We start from the raw sequence: 19340 nt of genomic DNA, 5'->3' as shown, positions 1-19340 counted from the left end.
AGAAAAAACCCAGCCCAGGTGTGTTTAGACCACAGTGATTGGTGCAGCCAAACGCATTCCTAACTGACGCATTTTCTAAGGAGTCTGTCTCAGGCTGTAACCGCATTAGTCAAATGTTGACACTGGTCCCTTATTGCTGATGAAGTTCAAACTCTTTTGCCTTTATTGTTAGTCTGACTTCTCCCTTCCCTTCAGCATTACCACCCTTGTTCCCAACATGAGACTCTCCAGTGGAGCCAGGATGGCCTCTTCCCTCTTGTTCCAGCTAGCAAATTAAATTTTCCTGCTGGAAACTCCTGTAGCCCTTGAAGAGTTGCACAATGATGCACTTCTCCATTTCTACCTGGTCCCCAACCCTGAGCATTTTCTGAGGGCCAGAACTAGAGCACATGTTTACTTTTCCATGTCTCCCATGATAACTGGCGTGCTACTGGGCACATCTGGGGAGAGAGTAACAGAATGTCTGGCAGAAGAAAAGCTTAGCTAGATCTGCTCCAACCCTCTCCTTTTGATTGGACGGTCAAGACCCAGAAAGGTGAAGGGAACTCACTCAGGGTTACACAATGGAGTATTAATAGGCCCAGAACCACAACGCCAGGCTGCTGTCTCTTCGATGAGCATATTTTCCACTACACCTCACTGTCTAAAAGAAAAGTGCCAATTAGAGGCACACAAAGTAACAAAGCTGGTGATGACTGTAATGGATGATTACGTCTTTTCAGAGGGCATGAAAAAGAGAGCTGAGTAGAGGCTGATGTGAAGGAGCTTCTTCAGTATATAATTAACTGCTGACTTCTTTGTATTGTTACAATAATGAACTCAGCAATGAGCTGAGAACACCCTTGCCTGAAGGGGCAAGAATAGCAATGCCATTCTCATTGGAAGACGGCTCATGGGCTGGGGTCTTTGGCGAGCTCTGAGTCACTGGGTCCATATCCCATTCACGTGCATTTAGGATGGAGCCTGACATGTACCTCAATGCCTCTCCTCTTTCTAACAGTATGGGAACCGTGCTCTAAGCTGGTTTGTTTTGTTGTTTGTTTTGAGACGGAGTTTCGCTCTTGTTGCCCAGGCTGGAGAGCAACGGCGCCATCTCGGTTCACTGCAACCTCGGCCTCCCCGGGTTCAAGTGATTCTCCTGCCTCAGCCTCCCAAGTAGCCGGAATTACAGGCGGCCACCTCCATAACCAGCTAATTTTTTGTATTTTTAGTAGAGATGGGATTTCACCGTGTTGGCCAAGCTGGTCTCAAACTCCTGACCTCAGGTGATCCACCCACCTCAGCCTCCCAAAGTGCTGGGATTATAGGCATGAGCCACTATGCCAGACCCGCTCTGAGCTGTTTTGAGAAATGAAGCTTCAGAGATTATGAAAGACTGTGATCTCCAGAATGACTTGACTGGAGGCCCCTGAGAATATGGAATTTGTTGATTCACAGTCATAAAATCTTAGATTTTGGAGCTAGATGAAACCCTGGAGATGACCTAGTCCAATCTCTTTATTTTAAGATGAAAAAACTGAAGCCCAGAGACAGAAAGTGACTAGCCTGTGGTCACACAGCCAGGAGTGGTAGAACTGTCAGATGCTGTGTTCCTCTGTTGCTTCCTGGGTACACACACTGCTGGCCACACCTCCCAGGCTTTGGCTCTCTGATGCCAGAGTGTCAAGTGCCTTCCAGAGCCCCCTGAAGTGTCATGCTGCTTACTGGAAAGATACATAGATTGCTACCTAACAAGAAATGAGGCAAAGCCATTTTTTTCCTCTCCAGTTAATCAATAACTGGACACAAGGGCCTCCGTTTCCTGAAACAGGATCTCAGATACTACATAGAGTGAGTGAGGGATTTGGCAAGACTGACAGCCGCTTTTGTTTAAACACAGAAGCCAGACAGATCAATGGACAGGGTGAACTACCTGTGTGATGTCGTTTGTCTTAATATCCACTATGAGGCTTTAAAACTAAGTTTGCAGAATCACAAAGAATGAGAACTGAAAGAGAAGAGGAAGCCAAGGAGCAGAGTCTGTCCAGAGTCAGATACCTCAACAGTGACAGAACTAGTATTAATAGTGAACGAAAACCCTGGGCAAGATGACACACCAAGTTATTAAAAGGCCATGGAGCACTTATAAAAGGCACATATAAATAGAAATGTTGAATTACAAATGCAAGCCCCTGTGACCTGCCTGGTGTTCCAGCCCAGTGGTTTTCAAATATCTAAGCCAGAGCCACTGAGGCTGCACCTCAAATCAAGGCTGGCTGAGGGCACACATCGGTGCAGGTCTCCAGAGCTCCCGGCTTGGAGAGGGATGCTCTTAAGATCACCATCTTGAAATTCTTAATTTTATCTTTGAATTCCTATTTTCGACGGGAAATTGAAGAATGCACCAGGATCTGGGAGCCTTGTTTCACACTCAGGCCCCACCACCACAATCTCTCTATTCCCTGGGAAGGGTTCCTCACTGCCTCCTTGTCCTGGTGCCCTGCCCTTGCCCCACCTCCCCCACCCCACCCTGCAATGGATCCTGCCCACTGCCTGGGGCATCAGTGAGATCACCTAGGCTGGTGATGGGGTGGGGTGCAAGCTGTTGTTCTCATCACTGTGCCTCCAGTGAGAGCCTGTGAACAGACAAGGATGCTGGAAGGTTCAGGGGTGTCTCAGGGCAGGGCAAAGTGGTAGCTGTCCTCATCCCTGGCTGACAGCTGGCCTCATCCCTGGCTGGCAATACCATGGCTGTTCAGTACCCATCCAGGCAGGTGTGAGCCTCTGCCTACCCAACCCAGGTCCCAACCACTTCTCTGTGGAAGTTGTGATCCCTTGAGAGTCTCCAGTCCTCTGTGAGTTAGGGCTGACTCCCATGACCTGGCAGGGCAGAGAACATCAATCTGGGGGCTGACAGAGAATGTCCTGCCCTGGAAGCTAGTGGGCAACACTGCAAAGTCACAAATAGGGGTCCCGAGGCACTTGTGAGAGTCCATACTGGCCCTTGCAAATATCCCCATGCCTGAGGGAGTGCAATATCAAATAGCAAATTTTTAAAAAGCGCAATAGAGAAAGAAACCAGAAAGAAAACAAAAAGTGTAATATTTTGGAACCTTTAACAGCACTTTTGTCTAGCTTTTGAATAAGGAGCCTGCAATTTCATTTTGCACGACACCACACTAATTATACAACTGGTCCCACCTCAAGCTTAACCAGGCCCTGGGACCTATCACATCCACATAGGATGTTAAGGATCCAAATGACTCAGTAACACATGGAATAAGAAAGTAATCCTTGCTTGAATCTGTACTTTAATTTATGCCCTATGTTATACTCCAGAGTTATTGCTACGTTCCTATCTTGGTCTCTTTGCCTTACTTTCCAAGTGGAGCTTTGCTCTAGAACAGGGGTCCCCATCCTCTGGGCCATGGAACCATGCTGGTCCATGGCCTGTTAGGAACTGGGTTGCAGAGTAGGAGGTGAGTGGCAGGCGAGTGAGCATTACCACCTGAGCTCCACCTCCTGTTAGATCAGCATCGGCTTTAGATTCTCAAAGGAGCATGAACCCTATCGTGAACTGTGCATGCGAGGGATCTAGGTTGCAGGCTCCTTATGAGAATCTAATGCCTGATGATCTGAGGTGGAACAGTTTCATCCCGAAACTATCCCCTGCTTCCATCGTGGAAAAATTGTCTTCCACGAAATGGGTCCCTAGCGCCAAAAAGGCTGGGGACCACTGTTCTAGAATACCAATCCCTAAGATCTGCTACTCGCATCTTCCTAAAGTTATCTGCTTGTCAAAGCATCCATTCTCTCCTCCTATAGGAATCTCTCAGGCCTCATATCCTGGGCCAGTGGGCCCATCAAGGAGAGAGGAAAGAGCCAACATCTGATAGGTGCCCACTTCCTGGCAGTGCTTCACCTGAGTCCTCAATTCCACACTCTGTTTGTTTGAAACAATACTAGTCCCAGCTGTGACATAAAAAGATGGCATGTTCTATTTTAAGAGGCAGTTTCTTTGGTCTGGTTTCTTTCTATTGATTCTGTGTGGTCAGAAGTAACTAGGAATACTGTCTTCAGCAAGAGAAAACTTAGTAATTTGGGATTGTTTAACCCATTGAAGGGTAATTTGAAGAGTTCACACTATGTGGACGGATTACCTGAAGGATGGTGGTGAGTATTTTTTCTATTGATCACAAAAGGCAAAGCAGGCTGAGCATGGTGGCTCACGCCTGTAATCCCAGCACTTTGGAAGACCAAGGTGGGTGGATCACCTGAGGTCAGGAGCTCAAGACCAGCATGGCCAATATGGTGAAACCCTGTCTCTACTAAAAATACAAAAATTAGCTGGGCATTATGGCGCATGCCTGTAATCCCAGCTACTTGGGAGGCTGAGGTAGGGGAATCACTTGAACCTGGGAAGTGGGGGTTGCAGTGAGCCGAGATCGTGCCACTGCACTCCAGCCTGGGCAACAGAGATTTTTGTCTCAAAAAATAAATAAATAAATAAATAAATAAATAAATAAATAAATGGCAAAGCAAAAGAAAATGAATTTAACTTTGAGCCAGGAGATATTTAATACAAGGAGAAAGTTCCTAGGGCTGGAAATTTTCTGATGGAAGAGGATACTGAGACCATAGACACGGGGTCCTAGATTCCCATAAACAGATTTGGGTTGGAATTCACTATGTGACCCTGACAACTTACCCTCTTTTGAGTGTCCAGTGCTAAAATGTAGACAATATTATCTACTTCATCACTTTGCTTTGTGAAATCGGCCTGCACTCAGCATTTAGTAATTTTGTCTTGCATTTTAATTGGAAACACCCTGGTACAGAATAAAGAGCACGGATTTTGGGATTTGGCAGTCTTGAGTCAGGATTCCATATCTGTCACTAACAGAGTTACTTTCAGAGAGGGATTATTGCACCTCAGGTTTCTGTAAACAGGAGATAGACCACCTGTAACACACCTGTTTTGAATATTAAATGAGATAGTCATTAATAGATTAATGTATAAAGTGTCTGAAATGTATTAGCACTCAACAAACATTAATGTTTTCTCTTCCATCTAATCACATGCACACATGCGTGCAAGCACACACACATACACACACACACGTGGCTTTAATCAGTAACAGAAAGGGAAAATGTCGATGAATCCTAGTTTTTTTTCATTGCAAGGTGTGTGAAAACCAAGCATACTTGCAGAAACTCAAGATTATTTTTATTTACTCAGAGACAATACTGACTTTAAAGAAAAGAAATTATCTAACCTAACAATGGAAGTGTAAACATCACCCTAAATGATGGTCTTGGCCATTGTGGTGTTCCTGTCTTCAGACAGTGGCTGCCTCTGGGCTTTAACCTGGACCAAATCCTCTGAATTCTGCCGCCCTTAATGGTGACAGGCACCTGCAGCACAGTGTAAATCTGCAACACTAGCATGCCCTCCAGGTTTCAGTGACCGGATTCCTCTCGTCAGCATGTCTGCAACTCTCCTTTCTCTCAGGAGATGTGTTGACTCATTATACCTATTTTTAATAAAAAGGCAAATTTAAGCCTTAATTTGTATTTTAAAATAAATTCTCTTAGGGCATGGACCCACTAGAGAATTAGTTACAAATGGTTTTTAGTGGTACACATTTAATGAACATTTAACCAAAGAAAGAAAATTGCTAGTATGCATAATTTCTTTTTTTTTAACCAGCTGAGTATGATAAATCCTATCTGTCCTTTCTCTTTAACTACTTTTGCCATAAAACCACTTATTTTATGACCGTGGTGACACAGCACTGCTGTTTCACTTTATGATTAATAAAGTAATTAGCACCGGTTCTAATATTCTTAGCAAAAAGGCTGGGCTTTAGATATTTCTGTTGCCCTAATAGGTTTTCTAAAGCTACATGGTGCCCATGGAAGATGGCCTGCTGGGGCCTGCAGAACGCATTTTCTAATGTACATCGTCAAGATCAATTGATAAATTACGTCAGTCTGGGTTAGTCATCATACAGAAAATATCATTAGAGATGAAAAAGGAATGAAAGGATGCGGGCAGGGGTAATTTGGTTTTCATTGTTGATTTATGTTATAGAACTATTCTTGTAGGCAATTACCAAAACACAAAATGCCAGGGAAAATGAAAAAATTCTGAAAAAGAAGAGCCTATTACAACAAGATATGTGGTAAACAGACAAGAATGACAGCTCTTTTGAAACAGCAGCCCATGGAGTCAACTGGGAAGCATATTTCTGACTCCGCACACAGTGTCTTTGGGGCCACGCCAAACGCAGAACTGGATCCTGGGCTCTGTTACGTCCTTCCTTCTGAAATATGTTTTCTTAGTGAGTCTTTGAGGACAACGCAGGGGTGCAGGTCACAGCAAGCGTGTGCTGGGAGGAGAGCCACCGTGGTCTGAGGAGTTGCAGTGTTGATTCCACTTGGAAACGTGAGGATGCTGAGCTCATTCACGAGGGAATCTCAGGGCCCTTTGTGGTTGCAAAACTAAAAATAAAAAATTGCATTTATGCATGGACGTTGCTGAAAAACAAACCCTCTCTGTTTTCAGGGTTTAATAGATTTCAGGTTGGAAATCTATTAAAGCAATTTGATTCTTGGGACAGGATATAAATTTTCTTACCAGCCGTACAATCGTTGACCTCATTGCCCTTCCATAATTCATTCATTCATTCATTCAATGAGCATTTATGCTATGTCAGGCCTGGGCTTGGCCTTGGGGAGACAACGATCCTTGCTTAGGGAGCCCACAGTGTGTCATAAATAATAGTTTGGGCTCTGGAGTTAGACAAACGTGTATCCAGGTGTCACTACTTATTGGTTAAGTGACTTTGGATATATTACTCACACAAGCCAGATCTAAAATGGGAACAATAAGTATACCTACCTCATAGGGGTGTTGTGAGGATTAAATGAGGTAATGCTATCTAAGGGGCTGCAGAGAATATCATGCATTATGTGTGTTCAATTAAATAGAAGCTATCACTAGTATATTAAGATCATGCCACTGATTCAGGACTATGCAGAGACACACTTTGAGCTGTTTCTCTGGTGCTAGAAATGAATTCATATAGAGTCATCTGAGCTTTCTCCTTGGTGTCTCCTTGGGATCTACAGTGCATATCTGCAAATAGTTCTCTCTGATCGGAGAAAAATCAGTAATTGGTAGAGATTGAATAAGATGCCAATACTGATCAGCCCGGGACTCCATCAATCAAACTACCCAATCCAGACAAACCAAGTTAGGGATGCTGGATGCTTCCTCTCTCTTTCCTCCTCCCCATCTTCTTCCCCTCTTCTTTCTTTCCTCTCCTCTCCCCTCTCATTCTCACCTATCACCTACATTCTCCTCTCCCCCTCTTCTCTCCTCCCTGCTGCCTGGTCATGTGGCATATCCTTAGATTCTGCTATAGTCTGAATATTTGCGTCCCACCGAAATGTATAGGTTAAAAGCCTAATCCCCAATGTGATGACATTCGGAAGTGGAGACTTTTAGGGGAGTGATCAGGTCATGGGTGGAGCCCTCATGAATAGGATTAGTGCCTTTATAAAAGAAGGCTGAAAGAGAGCTATTGCCCTTCCACCATGTTGAGGATGCAGCAAAAAGGTGCCGTCCATGAACCAAAAAGTGGGCTTTCCCCAGAACTGAATCTGCCTCGATCTTGGACTTCCCAGCCTCCAGAGCTGTAAGAAATCCATTTCTGATGTTTATAAGGTACCCAGTCTGTGGCATTCTGTTATAGCAGTCCAAAGAGACTAAAACAAATTCGCTTCCATTTTCCATAAGGAAAGCATGCCACCTCTCATGGTTCTGAATAATCCCCATCCCTCAGGAGCCAAACTGGAGTGAAACAAGAGTCAGTTGCTCAGAAGGAAAGTGAGTATAATTCACTGACACAAATTCCTCAGAGTTGGGAGGGACATCAGAGATGCTACCCAGCCCTTTGTCTTCAGGAGGGAAAGGTCTCATTTCCTTTCTCAGATGAATCTGGAGAGGTAGAGAAACCTGCCCAAAGCTGCACAGGTGTGGGGGTGGAGGTGGGTTACAAGCCCGGCCTCCCTCCTGAGGCCCGACTCTCCTGCTGTCCTGCAGCTCATGGTGACAATCACCCCTGGGTCACTGCGGCACCTGTCACTCCTTAACTGCTGCTTTTCTTAGGGCTTGAGATGCTTCGCTTGAGACACTTTTTTTTCCCCTGTAAACGGTCAGGCACAGTGGCTCATGCCTGTAATCCCAGCACTTTGGGAGGCCGAAGCGGGTGGATCACATGAGGTCAGAGCTTAAGATCAGCCTGGCCAACATGATGAAACCCCATGTCTACTAAAAATACAAAAATTAGCCAGGCATGTTTGCACATGCCTGTAATCCCAGCTACTTGAGAGGCTGAGGCACGAGAATTGCTTGAACCCGGGAGGTGAAGGTTGCAGTGAGCCGAGATCATGTCACCGCACTCCAGCCTGGGTGACAGCTTGTGCCTTCGGTCATCTCCCTTTCACTAGTTTCTAAAATGGCATGGGTTCACAGGAGTCACCTAGTCATGGAGTGAATTGGTGCCCATCCCTGTGGTGAGATGTAGGGAGGTGGGAACTTCCATGAGGCCCTGTTCAGGAGCAAGGAGACTGACGGGAGGTCTGGACACCTGGCCTCCAGATCCCTGTGCCCACTCGCTGCCTTGGTCTGACCTGCAAGCAAAGGGGTTAGCCTGGTTAGGGGGGCCAGCCCCAGCTCAGGACACACAGCTGTATGCTGGGGCTCAAATTCCCCAACAGCCTCTTGAAATGCTCAGAGGAGCTCTCAATCACCATGCTTGTGTGTCTGACTATCCCAGCTTTGCCCATAAACTCCCAACCAGACGCCTCTGTTCATCACTCGGTCTTGGCAAGAGAGGCCAAGTGGAATTCCAACAGTCACTGAGGAGCAGAGGGAGGCTTCCAGAAGGAGAGACATGACTAAATATTTTGGAAATTTCTCCTGCCAGTTTCTCTGTCTCCTCTACCGCCCCTGTTTCAAGACGTAGAGGACATAATCCTGTCACCCAAAACAAGACGGCATTTTAAAATTAAACTTGAAACAAGTACATATTTCTGATCTTCAACTCACTCTCACCCAGCCAGAGCATTTACAGTCCAGCCAAACCCTCCATACTACCTGCCTGCAGCATCTGTTTGGAGTGGGATCCTTCTAGAAATTAAGAGGTTTAACCCCACACAGACACTTACTGCCCCCCAAAATGTGTGCACATGCACCCCCAAAATCCTTTGTCAGCCCAGCCAAAGGCTGGTCATCATGTCTTTGTGCCCAGAGTAAGAAACGCAGCAGTTATTTCTCCTAAAATCAAGAGACCAAGCAGACCCTTCCCCAGACACCTGGAGAGAAGGTTGAATCTTAACTGGCCTCATCATCCCATAAAAGGGCAAGGGAAGCCATTCTGGCAGATTTTCTCTCCAAGCCTCATTGAATTCTGGCCTACCCCAGGGGCAGGAAGTCAGCGCTACTGCTGCGTGAGCAGCTGGTGTGGCCATCCATCAGCCTGCTGCCCCCTCTGACAACTCTCACACATGCCTGTGGTGCTGGAGGGTTCCATCAGGCAGGGACACCTATGCACCATCCCAAAAGGAGCATGAGGTCCCTAAAAGGTCCTCAGAGCCAAGGCTAGTCTGCCTGACCAGCAGTGATGGCCTAAACCAACACCTTTTGACTAATCCTGGTGCGGGCCGTGAGCAGCTCCCCCTATGGGCCCTGCAGTGGTCCCCCTTTCACTCTGCGCCCTCTCACCCTCCCCCTCTTCCAGTGGCCTGTGTTCTCCTCGTACTGTGCCAGGATGGTGGGCAAGGGGCTATGCATCTCCAAAGGCTGTTGGTAGCTCCTGAGAAACTTGGCACTTTAAATGCCAGGGCTGAAAGCGCTCGTCAGAGCACGGCATGCCGAGCTGATCCGGGTTGGGCCGCCCTCCACCCACACCCGGGCTGTGCTCCGCCCTCTCCTGCCGTGCCAGGGCTGCAGTCTCAGGTCCTGCCAGTTGGCTCTGGGAGTGCAACCACACAGACAATAAGGTCCTGGAAATCCTCCCACCTCACCACCCCTTACACACTCCACACACCCACACCACACACAACACACATACTGCACACACACCATGAACACACAACGCATACCATCACACCACCCACACAACACACCACACACCCACATCACACATATACACCATGTGCACATACCCCACAACACACCACAGGCACCACACACACCACATATACCACACGCCATGCACACAAAACACACACTAGCCACACCACCCACACAACACACCACACCCCCACATCACACACATACAGCACATATACACACCGCACCACACACAGCACACACATACATCACATACACTCATTGCCCCACACACCACACACAGCATACAACCACACACCACACACCTACATCACATACAACCACACACCAACACCTACATCACACCTACACACACACTGCACCACACACCACACACAGCACACACACATACCACACACAACACACACCCACATCACACACATACACCATATACACACACAACACAACACACACACCACACTACCACACCACACACAAACCACAAACACATCACCCACACCACCCACACAACACACCACACACCCATATCACACACATACACACCATACCACATACAGCACACCACACACACCTCACCACCACTGACACATTCCACACCACATACCATACCACATACTACACATTACATACGTACCACACACCATACACACCACACACCACATATGCACACTACACATACCACATACACCATACCACAAACACCACACATCACACATGTACCACACACCATACCACACATACCATATACACCGCACATATCACACACACAAAACACACTCCATATACACTACACACAAACCATACACGCAACACACCACCAACATAAAACACACCACATACATACCAAACACATACCACACATACACCACACACACCACATAGCACACACACAAAGCACACCATACACACACCACACACATATACACAACACACACCACATGCCACACACACAAAACACACCATACACACACCACACACACATTACACACAACACACCACATGTACCATACACACCACACATCCTACACACACACAGCACACATGCCACACATACTACATACCATATCCCCCCCACACACACATCATACACAGATGATATACACACACCACACACCACTCACATCACACTCCACACACATACACATACACATTCACACAAGAAAGGCCTTCTTTTCATCCTTCTTCAAGACCCGAGTCAGATGCTTGCCACTCCTCTGCAGCCTTCCCTGTCCCTCTCAGTGCCGTGAGTCTCTTCCTCGCCTTCGCTCCTATAGCACTTCCTTTATACCTAAGCTTGCTACTCACTCGAGAATATCTGCGTGGCTATAAGCTCCCTGAGGGCTGGGACCTGGGCTTTCCCCTGTTTGTATTCCTTGTGAGCCTTGCAGAGGCCTGCATAGTTGTACACTCAGTAAACATTTGTCAAATTGGAAACCAAAGACAATGTCCCACCAAGAGAAATCTGGGCTCAACCCCATCTCAATAAATGATGCCAATTTTAGATGTGGGGGTACATCAGTTTGCTAGGGCTGCCATGACATAGTATTACAGGCCGGGTGGCTTAAACAACAGAAATTTATTTCCTCACAGTTCTGAAGGCCAGGAAGTCCAAGATCGAGGTGTCAGCAGGGCTGGGCTCTTCGGGAACCTCTCTCCTTGGTTGGAAGATGGCCACCTTCTCCCTCAATCTTCCCATGGTCTTTCCTCTACATGTCTGTATCCTGATCAGCTCTTCTTATAAAGACAACAGTCATATTGGATTGGGGCCCATAATAGCAACCTCATTTTAACTGAATTACTTCTTTAAAGACCCTAGCTCCCAAACCAAGTACCTCCTGAGGTACTGGGGGCCAGGACTTCTGCATACGAATTGGGGACATCAATTAGCAGCACTTACAATTTTCCTGTTGTCTTTCTCGGCACAGCAAACGGCTACGACCCCAAAGCCACCCATGGCTACAGCCTCTACTTATCTCCTCAGGGCATGACTTCCTGTTCCTTGACAGAGGTTCTTGTCTGACCTTAATATTTTAAGATAAATTTTCCAATCTCCACAGCAGTTTTTGTCTTCTGGAGAGTGAATTCTGTGGCGAATCCCGTGGTCAGCAGCTCACGATGAGGTTCACCCGTGGTAAGCAGGTAGACAAGTGTGGCAGACATGCTTAGCCCTATTTCCGGGTCCATTTTCACTCTTTCCTTCTGCCTTTTTGCCTTCACTTGCTCGACTTCGAATTTATGTTGGCCAAATGTTATGCATCGTAATAAGCTGCCTGGAATGCTTTCCAGAATGAAGAAGAGTATAATGTGTGCTGTCGAATTTCTGTTGGTCAAATTTGATGCATCGTTACAAGATCCCTGGAGTGCCTTCTAGAATAAAGAAGAGTATAATGTGTGCTGTTGTCAGCAGGCACCACTACCTTTCCCTTCTGAGAATGGGAACTACACTTCCCGAGACCTTCTGTATATGGCTTTTTTTTTTTTTTTAATGAGAGGAACTCGTGTGATATTTGGAAGGCTGAAAGGAAGTGGAAGCCATCAGTCTTCAGAGATGGATGCAGTTGGATGTGTGGACAGATGAGAGATTTCCCACAGCTTCCTGGAAGGCCCTTTATCACCGCAAACTGAGACGGTTGGTGTTGGGGGCTCCTTGGGAATCTCAAGAATCTCAAGCAAGCTTTTGAAAACCAGCTGCTTTGGGGCTGCAGGCTGAGATTTCAGGGTAACTCCTTTGACTTTCAGGGACAATTCCCCAAATGCTGGCAGCAGCTTCTCTCACCTGCACTCTCCTAAATCTTCTAACTTGTGTAAAAGCTCCTGCTTGACTTTTAAACCCTTTATGCGCAGAACATATAGTGGCTTCTGTGTTCCTCACCAAATCCTGTCTGACACCTACATAAGTCATAAAAATAAGCTACCATAGCCTTGTACACTGATGGTGGGGATGTAAAATGGCACAGCCACTGTGAAAAACACTTTGATGATTCCTGAAAAAGTTAAACGTAGATTTACCATATGATCCAACATTCCACTTATAGGTATATACCCCAAAGAATTAAAAGCAGGAACTCAAATGAGTACTTGTATGCCAATGTTCACCGCAGCACCATTCACAATAGGTGGAAACACCCCAAGTGTCCCTCCACAGATGAACAGATACATAAAATGTTGCATGTACATACAGAGGACTTTATTCCACCATAAAAAGGAATGGAATTCTGATACATGCTGCAACATGGGTGAACCTTGAAGACGTTATGTTGAGTGAGAGAAGCCAGACACAAAGGGGAAAATATTATATGATTCCACTTACCTGCAATATCCAGAACAGGCAAATTCATAGAGTCAAGAAGTAGATTAAAGGGTACTAGAGTCTGGGGGAGGGGAGAATAGAGCATTTTTACTGGGGACAGAGTTTCTATTTGGGATGATGAAAAAGGTTTGGAGAAAGATAGTGGTAAGGGTTGTACAACATTGCGAATGTACTTAATGCCACTGAATTGTGCACTTAAAACAGGTTAAAGTGGTAAATTTTATGTTATGTTTATTTTACCACAATAAGAAATGCGTGTTTAAAAAATCCACTGTGGCGGCAGCAGATTCTAGATGTCACCTGGGTATAATCAGCCCATTTTATTATAAGTAGCCAATGTGTATAGACTGAGGACACAGAGTACACACAGGTTACCAAGTATGTGTCTCCAAAGAGGGAGACAGTCCCATCTCAACCAGCTGTGGGGGAAAATCCTAATGAGATGACAGTATTTATTCTTCCATCCTAGTCCCCAGATCTAACCAACGCCCAGAGTAAGCTTTCCTTGCCTGATTCAAAATTTCTTTTCCAGATAACTGAGCCTCCTGTTCTCTTTAGTACACCCTATCTTAGCCCCCACACCATTTACCTGTTTCTAACCTGCCTCAATCCCTAGTCCAGCATGAGTGGCTTCCCAAGAACCCTTCGATCCCTGAGTTTCTAAGACTGAAACCCTTTTTTTAAAACTAATATTCAGCCTCCCATATAGACATTTACCTTTCTCTTTAGACTACTATATTCTCATTTCCAAAGCCATTGGCCTACACATAGAGGAACTGCCATAGTTTGTTAATGAGTCAAGCCACTGTGTGTGTGTGTGTGTGTGTGTGTGTGTGAGAGAGAGAGAGAGAGAGAGAGAGAGAGCATAATCACCCCAGCCCACATAGTTCATCACCCCAATAAAGCAAAGCTACTATCCTTTGACATATACTCTTGTATAGCTGCTCTTCACTACATCACATTGCACAGAACCATGGCCCCAGACAACCTGGCTTCAATTCTACAAGGTTTACATTCAACCAGTGTATTATCATAACCCTTTAAGGGAGTATTCTCCAGGTGTATAAGTGAAATCTATCCCCTTTATTTCAGTCCCAATCTAGATTTCCATATATGTTTGCTTCTTTTAAAGAGAATTAAACCCTAAACTGTGTTGGTGATGGCCAAGTCCTTATTTGTATTTAGGGTTACGTGAAAACCACCTTTGGCATCAGGAGTCCTTGACTTTCTTGATTTTCTACTGACCTGCTTTGGGAATTGAATATATTACTTCTCTAAGCCTGAGATTTTTCCATGTTAAAAAAATAAAAGAGGGAAGTGGGATTTGAATGGGTGAGTTATTAGGTTCTTTGTAGTTCCAGGAGCTTTTTATATGGTCAAAGCAAATCCTAAATTTCCGCTGTTGTGGAAGCCCCTCTGTTTCAGGTGCACAGCAGGCACAACAAATAATGTCAGGGCAAGGCAAGAGCCACAGAGAAGGTTCCAGGCACAGAGAGGTCATGTGACCTCAGCTGAGTCCTCAAACTGATTCACATGTCACAGCTGCTCCCACAGACCACACTGCCTCTTTGTCTGCCCACCTGGTTGGCTCACCTCAAGTATTTTCAGTCTTATTAGCATGTAGCCTGCTATCATTACATAATTTTGTGATGGGACATCGCTCTAGTTTGTATACAGAATCTATAATTTACAAAAGAGCCTAATTACAAGATCCTCCATAGAAACATACTCAGGTGAAAACACTCACCTCTGGTATAATCATATAACAAGGAAATAGCCAGAGAAGAGTCTTTGCAGGATGGAGCCTGGCCTCATCCGGGTGCTCAGACCTCATCCTAAGTAGATTCCTTCTCTCTTACCCTCTCCACCACCCTCTCTCTAATAGCAAAAACTCTGGCCCATGTGACCTCTGTGCTAAATTGCCTCCCAAACTTAAATGCTATTCAAAATCCTATTTTCCTCCTAGGAGAAGACGTATGATCTATTTCCCTTCTCTCTAAGAATACCTTGCCTGTATAGATTGTCTTCCTGGGTAATGCATTCCTGCACTCGCAGCTGGCCGACTCTTAATCTGGATGCTATCAAAAATAGGCATTTGGGGCTGTGTTTTCTATGGCTATACAAGTTCCTGGATTTCCATCCAACCTCCCTACCCCAGCTCATTTACACAATGCAAAGGCAACAGGATATCATGCAATGAAATCACTCTCACATCTGTCTTTGGGGTTGTAAAGTAATTTGCAAAATCTTAGAACCCCTTCTTCCCCTGTCCTCACTGGTGGAGTAACCGTGTGGTTCACACCTGAGTGTGAGCTGCTCACAGCCATGACTGGACCCTGGACCTGGACTTTTAGTCTCAGGTGTCCCGCCACTACACTGTGAAAACAGGCTGCCCACTTAGGATCTCAGTTCTTCATCTTCAAAGCAACAGATAAGCCTAAACCATCTTCTTGGCCCCTGCATTAGGTTAAAAATAAGTCTGGCTGCTGAAATAGACTCGAGACGACAATGCTTGACCATTGTCTCACACACGAAAGCTAAAGCTGGGTTTAATGGCTCTACTCCATGATGTCTCGGTGGGGCTCCAGTATCTGGCACCTGTTATATTGCTCTGTCATCCTAGAGGTTTGGTCTTGTCCTCTGGAATGGGGAAAAAGGAAGCAGAAACCACACTCTGTCTTTTTAGGGAAATTATACTAGTGCCTCGGAACTTGGACACATGGCCACAATTGCCTCCCAGGGTGGCTGGGAGACTGTGTGACCAGATAAAAACTCTATTAACAAATAAGAAGAGGAGATTGAACACTGGGGCCACCTAGGATTGTTGGCCATAGACCTTCTCCGTTGTACCATTCTGAGTCTATGAGATCATGGGTGAGGGTAGGGCAGGGGACATGAGAATCACAGCAGAAGCAGACATTGTAGGAGTCTCCAGGGACAGTGACTACAACTGCCACACTTGCATGTGCAAGATAATTCAAAGTTCAAAAGAGAATGTGCATAATGTTTTATCGGACACAGGGTCTCTCTTGCTCAGGCTGAAGTGCAGTGGTGTGATCATAGCTCTCTATAGCCTCAAACTCCTGGGCTCAAGTGGTCCGCCTACATCAGCTTCCCAAAGTGGTTGGATAACAGGCATGGGCCATGTTATCAGGCGTGTGCATAATTTTATTTAAAGCAACATACACATTTAGCTTCTACCACCTGTATACAGATTGTCTTCCTGGGTAATGCATTCCTGCACTCCCAGCTGGCTGGCTCTTAATCTGGACGCTACCAAAATATATGGCATTTGGGGCTGTGTTTTCTATGGCTATGCTAGTTCCTGGATTTTCATCCAAACTGCCCACCCTAGCTCGTTTACACAATGCAAAGGCAACAGGATATTTTACAATGAAATCGTTCTCACTTACATCTGTCTTCAGGGTGGTAAAGTAATTTGCAAGATCAAAACGAAGTTTACAAGTTCATTTCAACAAATATTTGTTGGCACCTACTGTGTATCAGGCACTAGAAACATAAAAATGAATATGACCCACCCATGCCTTCCCTCACGGCACCTATACGCTAGTGAGGAAACAGAGCCCAAATACGAAAGTTCCCCATCACAGCGTAAGTGCTTTTGTAAAGGTGAACTCTGATGCTGCACTCTCTGATACAGGAGAGAAAACTAAAAATCTGAGACAACTATTAACACAAGCAGAAACGACCAGGTCCTAAAATATGTGTTAAGGACGACGGCATTCTGGTGGTGTTGATCAGGAAGGAGAAAGATTTCTGCAGGTTAAACATGAAAGGCAGGCCTTATCTGAGGGAGTCGACCATAAAAGGCGAGCAGAAACGGAGTGGCAGAAGGAGAAGGTGGTAAATCATCAGAAAGATTTTGTCTGAAATGTTTAAAGGAAGGCATCTAGAGATTCTTATGTCAGACAGAGTTGAAGAAAAGAGACACCTTCTTAAGTTTTTTTTTTTTTTGTTTTTTGTTTTTTTTGAGACGGAGTCTCGCTCTGCCGCCCAGGCTGGAGTGCAGTGGCCGGATCTCAGCTCACTGCAAGCTCCGCCTCCCGGGTTCACGCCATTCTCCTGTCTCAGCCTCCCGAGTAGTTGGGACTACAGGCGCCCGCCACCGCGCCCGGCTAGTTTTTTGTATTTTTTAGTAGAGACGGGGTTTCACCGTGTTAGCCAGGATGGTCTCGATCTCCTGACCTCGTGATCCGCCCGTCTCGGCCTCCCAAAGTGCTGGGATTACAGGCTTGAGCCACCGCGCCCGGCCCACCTTCTTAAGTTTTAACCTTTACTGCAGAAGACCAAGTAAAGCTCTTTAAATGTCTTTCATGGTCCCTTTGTAAAACTTCTCAGCATTTCTTAAATCATGGGTTTTATAGGTTCATAGTAATTCCATCAGGAAGAGAAGAAAGGAGAGAGAACCTGGAGCTCAGAGATGTTAGGGAAGCCGGCCTGGGCACACCTTCCATAAAAGCAGAGCCCTGACTCAGGCATTCTGGCCTCAGATCTCGTGTTTCTTGCAATGGGCCAGACTACTCTTAAAAAGGAAAAATCAAAATTCAAGCTGGGCTTGGTGGCTCACACTTGTAATCCCACACTTTGAGAGGCCAAGGCAGGAAGATCACTTGAGGACAAAAGCTTGAGACCAGCCTAGGAAATAAAGCAAGACCCCTGTCCCTACAAAAAAATAAAAATAAGAATTAGCTGGGTGAGGTGGTGCACACCTATAGCCCCAGCTATTCAGGAGGCTGAGGTAGGAGGATCGCTTGAGCTGCAGTGAGTTATGATTGTGCTGCTGCACTCTAACCTGGGTGACAGGTAAGAACCTGTCTCTAAAATAAATTAATTAATTAATTAATTCACACAAGCTGAGCAGAAGGAAGTGGATTCGGAGTGACCCATAGGAGACTGGGAGCAGACAGAAGCCAGGGGCTTTAAACAGGGACACCCAGCATGGTGACCTGCCTCAAATGGCTAATACTCCTTGACTAGAAGGTTCAGGTCTTGAAGCTTAATCCTCAGGATGTCCAATTATATATGCCTTGGAGCCATCTTCAAGACTGAAAACAACCAAAGGAATCATACAAAGAAATTCTATACTTGAAGACTACTCCGTCCTTGGAAAGGACTTCTTTGGGAGATTGTCCAGTTCCAGTAGAAAGTCTACAGCTTTGAGGGACGCTGAAATCTGCTGGATGGGATACGAGAGAGGATGCCCTCTTGAAGTCTCTTAACCCTGTGATAATATGAGCCCATGATACTGTTGCTAGGAGGAGTGACCCTGCCCTTTATCATCCAGGCCATAGCACTCTGTGCCCACAAAGAGAACTAGTTCACAGGCCACGTTCTCTTTAATCCATGAGAAAAAGCAGCAGCATGATGGGGCTGTGGGCAGAAATCCAATTTTAAAAGGATTTCAAAGGATGCAAATTGTTTCCTGGAGAAGGGCTAATGACAGCTAATAGGCCAGTCCTGGGTAACAGGCAGATGACCTAGCTGCAGTTTCCTATTTCTGTTGGCCATAATCACAATTTACATCTGCTATTTTCATCTTCCTCCCATATTATTGGCAGTGCAGCCACATTTTCACTCCTACTTCTCCCAAAGGACGTCAGCATGCGTATTTTACATAGGTACACAAAAGCATAAGCTTTCCTTTATCAGCCTAATGGGAAACAAACCTGCCCAGGCCTAAGCTTGCTATCCTTCCTACCTGCTTGTTCCAATGTATATCCACCATCCAGTTTGGATTGTTCAAAAGCAAAGGAAATGGAGTTGCTTTAAATTTATGAACTGACAAGGTTCTGAGTAATGGTGAATCACAGCTCGATATTTCACTTAAACCTCAGACACGGAGCTGGCTCCTGCTGCAGCTCTTTCTGGGTCATATGAATTCATCAG

The sequence above is a fragment of the Macaca nemestrina genome, chromosome 8 (genome assembly GCF_043159975.1).
Source record: "Macaca nemestrina isolate mMacNem1 chromosome 8, mMacNem.hap1, whole genome shotgun sequence".
NCBI lineage: Eukaryota > Metazoa > Chordata > Mammalia > Primates > Cercopithecidae > Macaca > Macaca nemestrina.
Note: the sequence above shows the minus strand (reverse complement) of the source record.